The sequence below is a fragment of the Nicotiana attenuata genome, unplaced genomic scaffold (genome assembly GCF_001879085.1).
Source record: "Nicotiana attenuata strain UT unplaced genomic scaffold, NIATTr2, whole genome shotgun sequence".
Lineage (NCBI taxonomy): Eukaryota > Viridiplantae > Streptophyta > Magnoliopsida > Solanales > Solanaceae > Nicotiana > Nicotiana attenuata.
Window position 1 is genome coordinate 297,150 of NW_017671120.1, and position 17,550 is coordinate 314,699.

The window sequence follows — 17,550 nt, forward strand, 5'->3', positions numbered from 1 at the left end:
CTTTATTATACCCTCTTCCGCGGGTGTAGTGCGAAAAAGGAGGTGTGACACTTGGTATATTAGATTTTTGGATATGGTATTGGGGTGTAGACTGGTAGTCACAGTGTTGGGTTATTCTAGACTATTGTGCTATGGGTTATGTCGGAAAATGCCACAGGTTGCGTGGCGAGGTGCATCGGATCATGTTCTAGCAGAGTGGTTTGTGTTCCAAAGACCAGCGGACGGCTGGGAAGGATTGTTTTTCTTAATTGGGCCTTCGTGGCGGATGTCAGTGCAGAGGTTTCTACCATTGGTTCAGTTTCGGTATTGAGGGACTTTTTCGGATGCGTTTCTTGTGGCCGGGCATGTCGCCAGGCGAGGTTGTGGATCTCAATATTGATTGGGTGCTGGGCACCGTATCGTACGGCTCCGGCAGGAGTTATAGTAGTGGAAGGAGCAACTTCAGGCTTCTTGGTATTGAGTTTGTTGGCAGGCCGTTGTGGCTACGTATTTGGCTTGAGTTAGCTTGGTTAGTCCCGAGTTGAATTGTTGAGGGATAGGTTGATTCGATCGTTATTGAACTTGTTAGTGATCTGGGAAGATCTATGAGTTGCTTTTCTATGGTGACGCGTTATGATTTGTTGGATATGGGCACATGTGGTACGGTTCTATTGAGGATTTATAGAGAAAGTCGACCGGGAAGAGTAATTGAGTGTTGCTCAGTAAATGGAGTATTGGTTATGATCTATCGGGTTGCGTGTCATATGTTATTTGTTTCACCCTGAGTGTAATGAATTGCTTTGGTTTCAGACAACAATTGTGTGTGATTGTTGATTTTGAGCATAGCGGCTTGAGGTGCAACAGTTTGGGACAGGATCGCGCATTGTAGCGAGGCTACGGGAGTTATGACCTTTCGGGGTAGATTCAGGCATTTTATTTCTATGATGTGAGACGGGGTCTCAGCCTTGTGTAGTGATGGTATTGTTGAGCTTGAGGTACAGCTCTTTCGTTTGAGTTATTTTTCGTGATTTGAGTATGTTCAGACCGTCTCTTATCGGTGCGTGTATTATGCAAGTTGTGGCTTAGGCCTGTATTGAGGTGTCATATCACCAGAGTGGTGTGTTGGATTCGAGGCGATCGTGGAGTCATTAATGAATACGAACAGATTTGATTTCAGTTTGTTAGAAGGATAATATCGAGGTTCGGCTCGGAAATCTGTTGTGGTAATAGTCAAAGGGAAGGGATTTCATGAATGGTTGATCTGAGAAAATGGTTACGATTTATCGCGTGTTTCATTTATCGTTAGCAGTATATGAAAGTATTGGAATAAGACTTTAGCTAATAAGAAGTTTCCTACCGGTATTCTGGTGTTGTGGGCAACTGCTATGGATAGAAGTTATCGTTTCGAGTATTTGGGTTATGTAGTATATCATGTGATTGCACCTGAGGTTGCAGGTATGGGTTATTACAGCTGGTTCGGGCTTATTCTGAGTATAGAGGTGAGGTTCTGATCTTGTGTATGATTTCGGAAAGTGCAATGCGGTTCTACGGTTTATGGTCTAGATGGATTGTGAGATTTCAGCTATGTCGTGTTATCGGGCCTATGTGAGATAGGGTGACGTGGGATCACCCCGGGTATATGTTTGGTAAGGTCATTCAGCTATTGGTTGGCTTCTAGTACAACTCTGGGTACGCTCGAGGACGAGCGTTTGTTTAAGTTGGGGAGGATGTGACGACCCGACCCGTCATCTCATGTGTTACTGCTCCGTTTTCCCCATTCTATACTTCTTCATGTTTCATTACCGGTATGTGGTGAGTTAGAGTTGATTCAGATTGATTTTGATAAGAAATGAAACACTTAGTCTCTTTTAAGAAGGGTTAAGTTGGAAAAATCAACCGGACATTGACTTATGAGTTAGAGGGCTAGGATGTGACTTCCGGTGATTCGGTTAGCTTCGGGGGATGATTTGTGACTTAGGAGTGCGATCGGAATTGATTTTGGAGGTCCGGTGTAGAATTAGGCTTGAATTGGTGAAGTTACTATTTTGGCGAATTCCGGTTGATGGGTGAGATTTTGATCTGAGGGTCGGAATGGAATTCCGAGAGTAGCTGTAACTTCGTTATGTGATTTATGATGTGTGTGCAAAATTTCAGGTCATTCGGACGTCGTTTGGTTGGGTTTTTCATCGAATGCGTGTTTCGGAAGTTTTAGAAGAACTTAGGCTTAAATCCGATGTAATTTGATGGTTTTGGTGTTGTTTGTGGTGTTTTGATGATTGGAGCAAGTTTGAGTGACGTTTTAGGATGTGTTGGCACTTTTGGTTAAGGTCCCGGGGGCCTCAGGTGTGTTTCGGATGCCCAACGGGTCATTTTTGGAAATTGTTGAACTGCTGGTTGCTGGTATCTGGTTTCCTTCTTCGCGAACGCGAAGAGGAAAAATGGGAGGCTGTGATTTTGGCCTTCGTGAACGCGAGGCAAGCTACGCGGACGCGAAGGGGCCTGGTAATTGGCCTTCGCGAACGCGAGGTACTGTACGCGAACACGAAGAGGAATGTACAGTGACCTGGGCAGAATGTCTTAAAACATTTCATCCGCGATTTTGGGGCTCATTTACTCCATTGTTGATCTTTTTGAGAGCTTTTTGAAGGAAATTGAAGAGGGATTCAAGGAGAATCGATTGGAGGTAAGATTTTTGAACTTAAATACACGAGATTATGATAGATTTAACATGGAAAATGGTTGGAATTCATCAAAAAGGGGTAAAGCTAGGGCTTGAGTTTTTGATATTCCAAATTGGGATTTGATAGGTCATTTGAGCTCGGATTTGGGAGTTCTTGGTATGTATGGACTCATGGCGAGACGAGGAATCCGTTAATGCGAGTTTTGTAATTTTTCGAGAAGCGGGCCCGGGGCTCGGGTTTTGCTAGTTTCGAGATTTCTGTTATTTCTTGGTTGTTTTCGATTGGGTATTGCTCCCTGGGCATATTGTAATGTATTCGCTCTGATTTTGGTTAGATTCGACGCGCGTGGAGGCCGATTCGAGGGGCAAAGGCATCGCGGGCTAGAGATTTCGCTGGCTCGAGGTGAGTAATGGTTGTAAATGGGTATCCTGAGGGTTTTGAAACCCCCGGATTTGACCCCATAGTGCTATATTGAGGTGACTGCACGCCGATAGAGAGCGTGGGTAGAGCACCGTGGGGGATTGTGACTTGGTCCGTCCCGGTTGTTGATTTTACCGCGTATTTCGCTATGACTTGTTTGTTTTTCACTAGACTTGGCTTATTGTTTGAACTCCCTATGAGCTATCATCACTGTTTTTCCTCACTATTTGAAAGTATATTTGAACTCGGTCCATTGTCATTACGTTGTTTCATGAACTCAGCTATATTTTTACTCAACCTTGAGTTTTAACTGATATTTGAACTACTATTTGAGCTGAGCATTTTGGTTTCTTTACTAATGCCCGAGGGGCTTTTGATTATTTTTGGACTGATTGAGGCCGAGGGCCATATGTGAGGTTATGCTGAGTGATGTAAGGAGGCTTTCAGGCCTTGAGTGTATTGTGAGGAGGCTTTCAGGCCTTATGTTGATATGTACAGGCTTTCAGGCCTTATGATGATATAGGGCTTGGGCTGTAGGAGCCCCTCCGGAGTCTGCACACCCACAGTGAGCGCGGGTACCCATTTAGAATTGGACAGTGGTAACAATGACACTGTCATACGTGTTTTGGTCAGGTAACAATGACTGACCAGTCAGGTAACAATGGTTGACCAGTGGTAACAATGGCACTGAAACACGCGTTTCGGTCAGGTAACAATGGCTGACCGGTCAGGTAACAATGACTGACTAGTAACGAAAAACCATGCCCGAGGGGCGAACTTTTATGTGTTCACCTTGCATACTTATTTGTATTTTTTTACCTGCTATGCTATGGTATTTGTGCCCGAGGGGCGGATTTTCTGTGCTAATCAGCACTATCTATTTTGAACAGTTTTCGTAATTATTGGAATGACCATTTTCAAAAGAGATTTGAACAGAGCCGAAACATTTTTAAAGAGTTCTTTGATTTCACTATTTTCTCGGAAATTGTACCCGGCTTCTGTACAGCCCGTTGGTTGCTTTACGTGATTTCTTGCTACTCACTTATTATTTACTTCTATTACTCACTGAGTTGGAAGTACTCACTTTACTCCCTTCACCTCGAGTGCAGTTGCAGGTATCGTTCACCCGGTAGCGGGTTATTAGCGGATTGAAGGTATTGTTATTGTAGCTGAGCAAGGTGACCGCCAGCGTTCGCGGCACCGGATGTTGTGTTTTGCTTTTTTTTTCCAGAAATTATACTTGTATATATTTATTGGCCTGTAGTTGTGTTAAGGTTTTCTTAGATGCTCGTGACTTGTGACACCCCGGTCGGGTTGTGTCGGGTTTTACATACTGGTCATTATTGTCGTTAAGCTATATTCACCTATTCGTTTATGTTTAATAAATATTAAAGAGACGATTTGGGTTAGTTGGCTGGCCTTGTCTTCACGAGAGGCGCCATCACGACCGGGTTTGGAAATTGGATCGAGACAGCAGCCAATGTTCAGAATCAGTGTGAAAATTTAACTAAAGAAAACTTCAAACAAAGCCACTTTTAAGAGAAAACTACAAGTATCAATGTACCAACCAAGCTACTCATACTAGATTATTTCAAACCTTAAACTCACATAGCAACAGATTAATTAGATCTATAACAATGTAATCAGTAACTAAATGAAAGGACATTCATTTATCATACATAATTGCAGCTTTTGATATTATAACATTCAAACAAACAGTACATTAAGAAAGATGAAATCAGTACCTTAAACAGCAAAAACCAGCAGAAAATAAAGTGAAATGCGCTGAAACTTAAAGAGGAAACAACGGCAAGAAAACATAGCAACACAACAGGATCTCAGCCAAGAAACCAAAGGAAAAACTCTGATTTGAATACCCAGAACCAAAGTAGACAGCACCAGGATGGACCAGTAAGGAAATTGAAAAGAAAACTGATGTCGAGAGCTAGGAAAACGCAAGGAGCTTTTCCTTTTTTCTCCTTTTTGTATATCAGAAAACTTTTAGGGTAAATATGCTAAATCTGTCCAGAATGAGGGAGTAACTTTTCTTTTATAGGGTATGCCAAAACAGCATCAAAAGAGCATATTGTACCCTAAATTCCCTAAGTGTCAGATAGTACAACATATTTGGATAGCTGTCTGTCCTTTTTTCAGCCCAATTCTAGCATTCTTCATGCTGGAAATAGGGACAACTGTACAATGCTAGAACCTTCTGATTTTTACTCATTGTAAATTTCAATTTTACCCCTTCAAGTATTGGTTATCTCAATTATACCCTAAATTCTGATCCTAATTTGATTTCAAAAACTCCCTTAGTACCTTCTAGAACCAACTAGGTGATTCTAGAATTGAAGTTCCTAAACTTGTTTCAATTGTACCACCTTAAAGCTTTGGGGCACTATCTTTCATTTTTTTTATATTAGTTTTAAGCTTAAGGCATCTAGGGTTTAATCCAAACAATCTAAACCTAATTAGTAAATTAACAAGTTCACCTAATTAACCTTAAACAAGAAAACTGAATTTAAAACTCATATCCGAAACAGTAACCAAACAAAACTAGAATGATGATGCAAAGAAACCCTAGAAATTAACCTAATCAGTTTGCAAATGATTGAATCAAACAAATTAACCAACTAAGCTAATCTTTCTAATAGTTAATCAGAAATAGACCAAGCAGCTTGTTAATTACCATTTTGAATTTGAGCAAAACTAATCTAATCAACCTAAGCTACTCACTGAATCTAAAACAAACGAACATTAAAGATAAACAACCACAAAATGAAAAAAGTAGAATAATCATGCGATATAACAAAACCTAAAAGTTAACACTAATTAGTCTAAACTTTATGCAATCGAAACTAACTTTCAGAAAATTACAAAATTCAGCATGTTTCAATTAGCTTAAACAAACAAACGAACAGACAATACAAAACAAAATAAAAAAGAAAGAGAAAGAAAAGAAAAAAAACACTGTAATTACCTAAGTCATGGAGGCTAAACAGAAAAAGAAAATGACTATGAAAGAAGAAGGAAGACAAAAATAAAAGAAAAATAAAAAAGAAATTACCCAAGGCTTGTTTTGGAAGGGACCGGTCACGAACTCGGACCAACTTCTATGGGGTAAAATGAACTTAGATGACCATCAATCGATTGCTCTTATCAAGAGCAGTCGATTAATGGAGGTCTTGGGTTCAAATGGCCCGAAATTAAAAATCAGAAGTGGAAAAGGATTTTGGATCATAGATCCAAGATTCGAGAATTTCTAAGCTTGTTTGAAGGGAACTGTTGTGATATATGGAAAGAGGAAGAGGAGGTGAATATCTAATGTTAATTTGGTATGGTTTGGAGGTGGTCCGCTGCCGTAAGGCGATTTCCGGTCGGCGGACCACGGCGGAGACGGTGGGGATTATAAGGGCGGCTAAGGTTTTCATTTGAGAGAGATGGAAGAAGGAAGTGAGACAGGTCTCTAAGGTCTGGGGGGGTGGCTACGAACAGTTGTAAGGGATTTAGGAGATCAGTTGCGAGCCGTTGGATCAAGGGGATCCAACGGCTGGGATTAGACGGGGGTCAAACAGTGTCGTTTTGGGTAATGAGGATTAGGACCGGGTATAGGGAAACCTGGGTTTGGGCTAAATGGGTAAAAACGCAACTGGGCCACCAACTTTTGACTCTCTGGGTGGCCCAATTGATCAAAGACATAATTTCCTTCTTCCTTTTTCCTTTTCCTTTTTTTTTTCTTTTAAAAATCCTAATTAAATTAATTAAGTCCTAAATTAAATTCTAAATTAATCTAACCATTAAAATCAGACTAATTACCTATTTATAATATTTACAAAATTAGATCATCCTAAATTAATGAAGAGAAAATTACAAATCTAATATTAATACTAAAAATGTAAAACATGGACAATATTTTTGTGATTTTTATTTTAATAAAGCAATTAATTAACCAATTGATCATAAAATATGAACACATAATCTAATATGCAATACATGATATTTTTGATATTTTTGGGGCATTTTTAATGATTTTAACAGAATTAAATATGCACAAAAGATGCAAACAAATAATAAAACCTATAAAAATCCTATAAAATTGAAAACAAATTTGGAAAAATCTATTTCTTTGATTTTGTAGGTGTATTTTAAATAGGGCAAAAATCACATGCTCACAGAAGCATAAAGCCAAACCTTCGCGAACGCGAAGTACACATCTTCGAACGCGAAGCAGCAGAACTCAAACCTTCGCGAACGCGAAAATTCAACCGCGAACGCAAAGCTTAAGAACCTTCGCGAACGCGAAGGTGTAGTCGCGAACGTGAAGAAGAAACGGGCCAAAAACTGGGCAGTTCTGGAATTTCACATTTTTTACTCCAAACCATTTAATACACGACCTAGCTCATTTGTAAAAGATCTTTGGCTTATTTTCAGTCCCTAAGACTAGAGAGAACAAGTTTTGAAGCTAGGGTTTTTGCACATACACTTGGGTTTTGAAGATTTGAAGCTTTTGGTTAAGAATTTCTTACTCATTTGTGTTCATTTCTTCATTTCCTTGCTTTATATTGAATATCTAAGTGTGTAGTATTTATTTCAACACTTGAATCTTATTTGTGGGAATATTCATAATTAAAGTGTGGATTACATATCTTGTTGTGCTTATGTATTGAATGATTTTTTTATCATTTATGAAGTGAGTTATTATATCTTTAATTATTCTTGTTCTTTAATGTTTCTAAAGGGATTAGCTAACCCTAGGACTCGCCCATTGACTTCGAATTAATTTTGGGAAAGATTATTTGGGGTTGGGAAAGATTAATTAACAAGAACTTGAGGCTTTAACCCTCATTTTATAGATTCTACCTAGAGATAGGATTGAACTACTTGTAGCCATAACCGGGTGTGCTTAATCTCTTAATTGATTTAGGGATAATTCAATTAGGAAGTCTTGTTAGTCTTTGAAAGAAGCTAATATAGAATTATTACCCGAGGCTAATTAATATAAACTCGCTCATATTTGTAAAATCGTGAAATACATTGGATCGTTACTTCAGTGTAATTCCCCGTGTATCCATACTTGTAGCCATTGATCATTTTACTTGCTTTCTAGGTTAGTTTACATTTCCGCATTTAGTTATAAACATTTTCTCAAAACAATTCTAAATGTTTGGCATTGCATAACAAGTGATAATTCTCTTACGTTCCTAATCGCCTACATAATATTCTCTGTGGGATTCGACCCTGTAAGCATGTGATTTTTGCCCTATATGAAATATTCCTATAAAATCAAAGAAAATAGATTTTTCCAATTATTTGCCATTTTATAGGATATTTGTAGGATTTTATTAATTGTTTGCATTTTTGTGCACGTTTAATTTTTGTTAAAAATCATAAAAAAAAGTCAAAAATACCGTGCATTGAATTTAGATTTTATTTTTATATTTTTAGGATTAATTAGTTAATTATTTGTTTTATTGAAAATGAAAATCACAAAAATGGCTCATTTTTACATTTTTGTTTTTAATTCTTAGATTAGTGATTTTTCTCTTTAAGTTTATGATCAAGTAATTGTTATAAAATTTATAATTAGATAATTAGCTTAATTTTACAATTTAGATTAATTTAGGAATTTAATTTAGGATTTTTAATTAAAGAAAAAGAAAAAAGAAAAAAAAAAGAAAAGGGAAATAAGAAAAGAATTGAGGGAAAAGGGATTTGTTTTGAATTTGGGCCATTTTAATACCCAAATCCGTTCCCAAACTTACCCAGGTCCAAGCCCAAATCACCAGCCTACCCGGTCCACCCCTGACAAACTCAAACGACGTCGTTTGCTGGGTTTCAATCCCAGCCGTTGATCTCTCATGATCTAACAGCCGGGAATTGGNGAACCCTAGACCCCCCCCCCCCCATTGAACTCCCCCCATTTTACTTTTGTCTCTATTCCTGATGAAACCCTAGTCGCCCCCTCATTCCCTCACCGGTTCCGCCGTGCTCCCCCGCCGGAAACCGCCTCACGGCGGCGGCGACACCCAAAACCCTACCAAATTTATACCTGATAATCCTCTTTCCCTCCCCTTTCAAAATTTCCAAACCATTTCCCTCCAATCCTTACCGAAATCTTCGAATCTTAGATCTAAGATCGGAATCAGAAAACCCTATTCCTTCCAAATCAACCCAAAATTTCACGAGGCCATCTCCTCACTACCCTCACCCCTAATACCTTGCTGGTCTTCCTAAAAGGCCCCTCAAAATCAAGCATTTTCAGATCGAAAATCTGAAAACCCTAAAGGTCTATACTGAGTGATTCCGGAAGACTAAATGGTTCAAACCCACATGAATCAATTGCTCTTGACTATTTATTTTCAAACCTGCCAGAATCAATTTAAACTCCGGCCAGGTTCATCAAGTCCAGTTTGTTTTCTTACGTGTAGTGTAGGTAATTTCCCCTTTATTTTTCTGTTATTCTCTCCTTGCTTAGGTTTTCTTTTCCCTCTTCATATTCTTGTTTCTGTTTAGCCGCATGATTTAGGGCTTTTCTTTTTATTTTTTTATTAGTTGTTTACTTACACTTTGTTCACTAGATTAAGCAAGACATGCTAGGTTTAATTAGCATAGGTCTATTTTTTAATTAGGGTTTTTCGATGAACTGGTTACTCTGTTGTTTGTTCTAATTCAAAGATTCTAAAAAGATGATCAACAGTCCCTTTGTTTGATTTTTGGTTAGCTGGTTAATTAATTTATTCATGAATTGATTAGTTTAGGATTCTTTGCAGTTTGATGTCAACTTTTGTAGATGCATTAATCATTCTAAATTTAGTTTTGTTTAGGTTTAATTAGATAAACACTTTTGTCTACTAATTAGGTTGGTTTTAGTTCAAATTGCATCATCTCTTTTATTTTATTTCTGTTGTCATTTTAATTTGCATCTTGATTTGTTGATTGACTGTTGTATTGGTTTGCCTTAGTGTGTAAAGTAGTAGAAACTTGTAGGGGCTTAATTGAATTAAAAGAAACTTAGGATAAGTTTTCAGAAAATATCTACGCAAAGAAGGTTCTAGAAGTATACAGTTGTCCAGAATTGTTCAAAAAAGATACTGAAAATGGACAGCTGCCGGTTTTCTCTGTCAAAAAGGGTTGTACTATCTAAGGGATTTATGGCAGAATATTCCTAGATGCTATTTTTGTATAGGCCCTATAAAAAGAAAGCTAGGCACTCATTAATACAGAGGATCAGATTGTAGAAAATCCTAAAACACTCTCAAAATTTCAGTTATTGTGTTCTTAAAGGCTGGTTTTCCTTTGCTCTTTGATTAGCAAAAAAAAAAACACTCAAAGACCTCCCTGATTTCTTCTAGTCTTCATAAGCTGAAAATATGGTTTAAAAGTGGAAGTTTCTTAGTTTCTCTTTGGGATTATTATTGTGGTGAGCTGCTGTTGAAGTTTGGTTTTGGGTTTTTGGTTGCTGGCTATTTGATTTCTGCTGCTGCTCCTTTTTCTTTTGAGTTTTCAACCAGTTGTTTTCATCTTAATACTTGTTGGGTTTTGGTTGCAGATTATTCAAGGTACTGGCTTCATTTCTTCCTTATGTACTGATGTTTTTCTCTGAAATGATATGCTATTGATGAGCTTGTAAGACATGTACAATGAAAGAGTTTTATGTGATGTTTGATTGATGTGATATGAATGAAGTTGAAATTATTGTTGAACATAGAAAGGAATCAATATGACTCTCACTGTCTGGTCTATCTCTGTTAGCCAAGTGCTCTATGTTTTAGAGCTAATCCTGAATGCTGTTTTATTAAAGTCATACTATCTTCTCTTCTTTTTTTTAAAGGAATGATACTTTGTTTCCTTAATGACATTTAAAGTTGTTAGCTAACCATGAGCTAGTACCTGGAGATTTGGTCACTAGTTGGCCAAATCAGCAGGCTCAAAAGCTGAAAGTTGGGATCCTGCTGTTTTAACACGAGAAGAGACCAAGCTTTGATGGACAAATCATGTCCAAAAGAGGCAGGGATTCTTTAGGTTGCTAATTATACAGAAATTTGTAATAGATTAGTTTTTTAATGTATTTAGTTTATGTATTTAATAAGTTACAATGTAATGTGTTAATTTTGAAAAGCTTCTTAATTTATTTGACGACTGTAATTAACTAGGTTTTAAATTCATGTATTGCGGTTCAAAACAGCTGCATTAGGAGTTTAATTATGTTGTTGTTATATATTTTTTTTAAATAATAGTTGTGCAATGGGCTAGGTTATGAGCCCACTCTGTAAGGACGACAGGGCTGTTCTTTTGTTTAAAGAGGGCTGAGTCTGAAGCCCAGATAAAAAGCTAAATGAATCTGGGCCTAGGCCGTTGGCCTGGGCCCTAAGCCCAAAAATTTGATTCAGTTGTAGGAGTTCTCTTTTATTATAAGTCATAGTGTAAACACATGCTATTATGTCTTGCAACTCACATGATTAATTTTCAAACTAGAATTGTGTTTGATCTTTGAATGCTGGATTTTGTTTACTTAAAAGCAAATTGAGATATAACTGTTATAAATGTGCAAGTATGGTTAAATGTAGAGGTGGATAGGCCCAGCTAGAAAAAATGTAGCAACTAGGCCCGCCTAAATATAAGCCCAATGTGGGCCGCTTGATTCGGACTCAGCAATACATCTTTGAGTCTTTTTACTTCTGGGCCAGACTCCAGCCCAATACAACTCTAAATTGTTGTTTCTCCCAAACTAATTAAGTAATGGGCCATCGCTAGCCCAAAACCAAACCCCTTTTCAAAAATTATTAAAAAGCCTAGCCCTTCACCTTGAGCATGTCCTTGATTAAAAGCTTCTTAGTGAATTTCAAATTAGGAATAAAAATGTGATGAGCCAAAAGGTTACCACCTGTTTTAAATTAAATTCTATGACTCCGAGGATCTGAAAACCTCATTTAGAGTCACCTCGATTTGCGTGCGCAGTCCGGGCGCGTAGCCGGAAAGCTTAAATATGAAAATTTGTGAAAAATGATAAGTTTTGATTATAATATGAGTTAATTTGACTTTGGTCAACATTTTGGGTAAACGGACCCGGACCCGTGACTTGACGGTCCCGGAGGGTCCGTAGGATAATATGGGGCTTGGGCATATGCCCGGAATCGAATTCCGAGGTCCCAAGCCCGAGAAATGAATATTTGAAAGAAATTATTTTCTGAAATTGTTTATAAGGTTTTGAAATAAAATTTGATTAGAACCTGATGGTATTGGACCCGTATTTTTGTTCCGGCGTCCGGTACAGGTCTTAAATATGATTTAAAATGTTTCTATGAAATTTGGTGAAAAACGGATGTCGTTTCACGTGATTCGGACCTAAATTGGAAAATTTTGATGTTTTAAGAAGTTTGAAAGAATTCATGGATTTTGAGGTTTAATCCGATGTTTATGATGTTATTTTGGCGATTTGATCGCACGAATAAGTCCGTAGAATGTTTTTGAGGTTGTGTGTATATTTGGTTTGGAGCCCCGAGGGCTTGGGTAAGTTTTGGATAGGCAACGGGTGCATTTTTGGACTTTGAAAAAATTGATGGTATTTCTGATCTGCCTCGCAAATGCGAGCCTTGCATCGCAAATGCGAGATGGGGACTGTCTAGGCCTGATCGCAAATGCGACCAAGTGGTCCGCAAATGCGAAGAAGGGCCAGTCGCAAATGCGACCTTTTTGATCGCAAATGCGAAAGTCCGGGAGTTTCAAAGTGTTTGCAAATGCGAACAGTACTTCGCAATTCCCACATCTGCAGGTCGGGGTTCGCAATTGCGAACCCCTGTTCGCATTTCCCATAATTGAGACCTGCAATTTTTTTTATACTTAGCCGATTTTGAACCATTTTTCACATCTTTTTCAAAACACAAACTCCTTTGGGCGATTTTCCAAGAACAAGTCTTCTTCCAAATCGATTGTAAGTTAGTTTTTACTCATTTCCTTCAATCATTAACATCTTTTAACATGATTTCAACCTAAAATCAAAGATTTTCATGGGGGAAATTGGGTGTTTTGGGTAGAACCTAGGTTTTTCAAAAATTGGGGATTTGGACCTCGATTTGAGGTCCGATTTCAAAACAAATTGTATATTTGAGTTCGTAGCGGAATGGGTAATTGGGTTTTTGTTCGAACATCGGGTTTTGACAATGTGGGCCCGGGGGCGATTTTTGACTTTTTGGGCAAAACCTTGGGAAATTTGTTTTTATGCATTCAAGTTGATTCATTTAGCGTTTATTGATGTAATTAACTTGTGACTAGATTCGAGAGGATTGGTGGTGATATCAAGGGGTAAAGCCATAATTGAGACTTGAGTTGTGTTCGAGGGATCGAGGTAAGTGTCCGGGCTAACCCTAGCTTGAGGGATTAGGAGTTAAGTCATATTTGCTATTTGCTTCTTGTTGAGTACGACGTATAGGCATGGTGATGAGTATCTATGCGTTGGTGTCGAACATGACCGTGAGTCTTAAATTGATAGTTGTTGTGTTCCTAAATGACATTTCGGATGCCTTAATTGATGATTCTTGAAATTGAGTGAAGATTTAGTTTATTCTCGTGGACTTTATCTATGCTTGAGAATTGATATTAATTGGACTGAGTAGGAGTTGAGCTAGGATTGGTTATAGCTGGTTCTCCCTTGCCGGGATGGTTGATTTGATATTGTTGTTCCCTTGCCGGGAAATTTCTATGTTGCTTTTGTTCCCTTGCTGGGATTTTATTGTTATATTGTGTTGGATTGAAATGGAAGCGGGTGGTACGCCTACCACAAGTTATTGATGAAATGGGAGCGGGTGGTATGCCTACCACAAGTTATTGATGAAACGGGAGCGGGTGGTACGCCTACCACAAGTTATAGTGAAATGGGAGCGGGTGGTACGCCTACCACGAGTTATGATGAAATGGGAGCGGGTGGTACGCCTACCACGAGATTCGATGAAATGGGAGCGGGTGGTACGCCTACCACGAGATATGACAAATGGGATCGGGTTGCATGCTTGAAACGAGATGTGTACTGACAGTGAAATTCGCCTTTATCCTCCTTATCCGTGTTAGAGTTAAATTGTTGATTTTCCTTATTATTCTCTTGAAATTTTGCATTATCTGTTATCCCCGAAGCATGATTCCCTCCCCAATTTAATCTTGTTTATGTTCTGTCTATATTCCGTTGTATATACATATGCAACTGCACAGGTTTATCTGGAGTCTGGTCCTAGCCTCGTCACTACCTCGCCGGAGTTAGGCCAGGCACTTACCAACACATGGGGTCGGTTGTGCTGATACTACACTCTGCACTGTGTGCAGATCCCGGAGCAGTACCTGGACATCAGCAGTAGAGCGGGAGCTATCCTTCAGTCCGAGACTCCGAGGTAGTCCTGCTGGCGTCCGCAGGCCCGGCGTCTCTTCTATCAGTTTTTATGTTCTGTTGTCATTTGTACTTGATGCAAACTATGTTCTTTCCTTTCAAACTCTTACTTGTAGTAATCCTAGACAGTCTGTGGATGTTGTGACACCAGGTTCTGGTTAGAGGCATGTGTTGGTCTTCAGGATGATTCGGTTTTATGTTTATTTAAGACTTCCGCTAGATTTCCTATTCCGCTTTTATTTAATTGTTTATTTATTTGTTAATTTAATTGGTTAAAAAGGAATTAAAAACAAAGTGTTTCAAGATTTTAGTTCGCGGCTTGCCTAGCTTCTATGAGTAGGCGCCATCACATCCCCTGAGGGTGGAAAAATCCGGGTCGTGACAAGTTGGTATCATAGCTCTAGGTTACATAGGTCTCACAATTCACGGACAAGCTTAGTAGAGTTTGAGGGATCGGTACGGAGACGTCTGTATTTATCCCCTAGAGGCTACCGAGTTAGGAAAAACTTCACATTTGTTCTTTTTTGTCGTGCGGTTTGGTTTCTCAATGCTAATTGAACTTCTACTCTATTCTTTCGCAGAATGCGTGAACACGCGCTTCCTCATCTACCGATCAGCAGCCCGAGCCCCCAGCAGCAATTCCTGCGAGGGGCAGAGTGTGAGGCCGAGGCTGTGCTAGAGGCCGAGGCAGGGGCAGAGCTCAGCCCAGGGCAGGAGCACCCGTAGCAGAGCTTCAGGTTGACTTTGACGACGAGGTTCCGGCTCCAGCAGTTCCGGTGGGCCTAGCTCAGGTCCCAGAGGGGTTTATTGCCACCCCAGTTCTTCAGGATTCTCTGGTCCGTCTAGTGGGCCTCATGGAGAGTGTCACCCGGGCAAGTTTACTTCCTGTAGCACTAGTCGTCTCTCAGGCTAGAGGAGGAGCCCAGACTCCTGCTACTCGCACTTCGGAGCAGGTAGATCCCGAGTTTCAGACTCCAGCAGCTTAGCAAGTTGGAGCGGTCCAGCCGGGTGTGGTAGCTCAGACCGGCGATGGTGCAGCCATGTCTACCGATGCTTTGTGAAGATTGGACAGGTTTACCAATCTCTTCACTACTACCTTCAGCGGTGCATCTACTGAGGATCCCCAGGATTATCTGGACAGCTGTCACGAGGTTCTTCGGAACATGGGTATTGTTGAGACCAATGGGGTCGATTTTGCTACATTTCGCTTGTTTGGATCCGCCAAGACTTGGTGGAGAGATTTTTGCCTAGCTAGACCAGCAGGATCGCTAGCCTTGACCTGGGAGCAGTTCACGCAGTTATTTCTAGAGAAGTTTCTCCCTATCACACAACGAGAGGCCTATTGGAGGTAGTTCGAGCGCCTTCAGGAGGGATCCATGACTGTCACCCAGTATTAGACCAGATTCATTGATTTAGCTCGCCATGCTCTTATTATACTTCCCACTGAGAGGGAGAGACTGAGACGGTTCATTAATGGACTCAATCAGCCGATTCGTCTTCAGATGGCCAGAGAGGCTGGGAGTGAGATATCCTTCCAGGAGGTGGCCAATATGGCCCGGAGAGTTGAGATAGTATTATCACAGGGTGGTGGTCACAGGGTAGACAAGAGGCCCCGTCAGTCAGGCAGATTCAGTGGTGCCTCGTGTGGAGGCAGAGATTCGTATGATAGAGGCCATCCTCCTAGGCCTTTTCAGTCAGCACTCCAGGTTTCTCACGATGCTTCTGGTAGCCGTGGTCCTCAGGCGCAGTATTCCGATCAGCAGTCCTTCAGTGCACCACCAGCACCTATCAGTGCACCACCGCTTCAGAGTTTCTAGGGTCATCAGCCCCAGCAACCAAGGGCTTGTTTTACTTGTGGTGAAACGAGGCACATTGCTAGGTATTGCCCTCGCGCACCAGGTGGCTCTCGGCATCAGAGTTCTCGTGCCATGGTACAGGCACCAGGTGTTCCACATCCCGCCCAGCCAGCTAGGGGTAGGGGTAGAGGTGCAAGAGGTGGAGGTAGAGGTCCTAGAGGTGGAGCTCAGGCCGCTAGAGGTGGAGGCCAGCCAGCAGCAGGTCGACCCATAGATGTGGTTCAGGACGGTGGGGCCCAGCCTCGATGTTATGTTCTTCAGGCCAGGCCCGAGGCTGAGGCTTCAGATGCAGTTATTACAGGTATGGTTCTGGTTTGTGATAGAGATGCTTCAGTGTTGTTTGATCCAGGGTCTACGTATTCGTATGTGTCATCTTATTTTGCACTGTACCTGGTCATGCCTAGTGATCCATTGACCTGTTTATGTGTCCACATCGGTGGGTGATTCTATTGTGGTTGATCGAGTCCATCGTTCTTGTATTGTGGTGATTGGGGGTCTTGAGACTTGTGTAGATTTGTTGCTTTTAGACATGGTTGACTTCGATATTATATTGGGGATGGACTGGTTATCACCTTACCATGCTATCTTGGACTATCATGCCAAGACTGTGACCCTAGCTTTACCGAGTATGCCTCGTTTAGAGTGGAGAGGGACTCCTGGTCATTCTACCCGTTGTGTTATTTCTTATGTGAAGGCTCGATGTATGGTCGAGAAAGGGTGTTTGGCCTATTTGGCGTATGTTCGTGATTCCAGTGCTGAGGTTCCCTCTATTGATTCTGTGCCCGTTGTTCGTGAGTTCCCTGAGGTTTTCCCTTCAGACCTGCCGGGTATGCCACCTGAAAAGGATATTGATTTCTGCATTGATTTGGCTCCGGGCACTCAACCCATTTCTATTCCGCCGTATCGCATGGCCCCGCCTGAGTTGAAAGAGTTAAAGGAGCAATTGCAAGACTTGCTTGAGAAGGCTTCATTAGGCCCAGTGTGTCGCCTTGGGGTGCGCCGTTGTTGTTTGTTAAAAAGAAGGATGAGTCAATGAGAATGTGTATTGATTACCGGCAATTGAACAAGGTTACAATCAAGAATAAGTATCCGTTGCCGAGGATTGATGATTTGTTCGACCAGCTTCAGGGTGCCAGGGTATTTTCAAAGATTGACTTGCGATCTGGCTACCATCAGTTGAGGATTAGGGCATCCGATGTCCCTAAGACAGCTTTCCGCACTCGGTACGGGCATTATGAGT